We start from the raw sequence: 1715 nt of genomic DNA, 5'->3' as shown, positions 1-1715 counted from the left end.
TCGCACCAGCCGAAGTGGGAATCCCGACACTCCGACGATCTATGCTTATACACAATCCGGAGCTGAATGACAAAATGCTATGTGACAGACTTCTTTTCATTGAAGAAGAGCGCGATCAGGCTCTGCTGNTTTTTTTTCTTTATCGTTGCGGGGCATATTTTGCGGTGCAGGACGTCTCCTGGCTTATCCTGGATATGTTATTCCCCGTAACGGCGAGAGTAGACAAGACGGACTCGTCGTACTAGTTAGGTGCGTTCAGTCGTGACCGGCTTACCCTGTGGGTGCTGCAAGAATCGCGAGAGTGTGCGAGTCGGGGTCTTCGGCTTATTCACTCTGCGCCCTGCTAGCTTTGCGAGTCTAGGCTCGGCTTATAAATCCTTACCGAAGTAAGGACGTGAAGTAAGGACCACGGCACTCATGCGGAGCGCTTGCGAGTATGGACTCGGCTTTTATTCTTTACCGAAGTAAAGTATGGATTATTTCACCATTACATTCATGCGGAACGTAGAACTGTACACCTGGCCAAGGCATCAGCGTGAAGACGAAGANGCGTCAAGAGCGCACATTACACGCTGTTGGATGGTAGCTTGTTCCGTTGGGAGGCCAATGGCGCACTTCTCATCTGTGTTAATACAAAGGACGTCAATGACATCATGCGAGAGGTCCACGAAGGCACTGGAGGTAACCACTCGGGGGGGCGAGCATTGGCACTTCGAATTCGCCGCAACGGCCATTTCTGGCCGACTATGGTTGCCGATTGCACTGCATTCGCAAACAAGTGTGAAAAGTGTCAGCGACATGCACCATTCATCCATTCTCCAACAGAACTTTTGAGGACCACATCACCACCTTACCCCTTCATGCGATGGGCGATGGACATCGTCGGCCCTTTAACTCCGTCAAATCAAAAGAAATATCTCCTCATTATGACGGACTACTTTACAAAATGGGTTGAAGCAGAATCGTATGCCTCGCTCGAAGCTAATGAAGTCCAGAACTTTGTGTGGAAGAATATTATATGCAGGCATGGACTTCCATACGAAATCGTATGTGACAATGGCCCACAATTTATTTCTCTCCAGTTTGAAGGTTTCTGCGCTGGGTGGCGAATACGTCTTAGCAAGTCAACTCCACGATACCCGCAGGGCAACGGACAAGCAGAAGCAACAAACAAGACAATCCTCGCTGGGATTAAGAAACGTCTCGACGCGAAGAAAGGACTTTGGGCAGACGAACTCGACGGCGTTTTGTGGTCTCACCAAACTTCCCCGCGCACCTCCACCGGACGAACCCCGTTTTCACTCGCGTACGGTATGGAGGCACTCGTACCAGCCAAAGTGGGAATCCCGACACTCCGACGATCTATGCTTGTACACAATCCGGAGCTGAATGACAAAATGCTATGTGACAGACTCCTTTTCATCGAAGAAGAGCGCGATCAGGCTCTGCTGCGCATCCAGAACTACCAGCAAGCTGCCGCAAAGTTCTACAACAAAAAGGTCAAGTCTCGCTACTTTGACGAGGGAGATCTCGTCCTCCGCAAAGTCTTCGAAAACACCGCGGAGAAGAACGCAGGAAAGCTTGGCGCGCATTGGGAAGGTCCCTACTTAGTTTCGAAGATCGTCAAGCCAGGAGTCTATCAGCTACTCGAAATGGACGGCACACCAGTCCCGCGATCCTGGAATTCCGCCAACCTCAGGCGCTACTACCATTAG

The sequence above is a fragment of the Camelina sativa genome, chromosome 20 (assembly GCF_000633955.1).
Source record: "Camelina sativa cultivar DH55 chromosome 20, Cs, whole genome shotgun sequence".
Taxonomy (NCBI): Eukaryota; Viridiplantae; Streptophyta; class Magnoliopsida; order Brassicales; family Brassicaceae; genus Camelina; species Camelina sativa.
Note: the sequence above shows the minus strand (reverse complement) of the source record.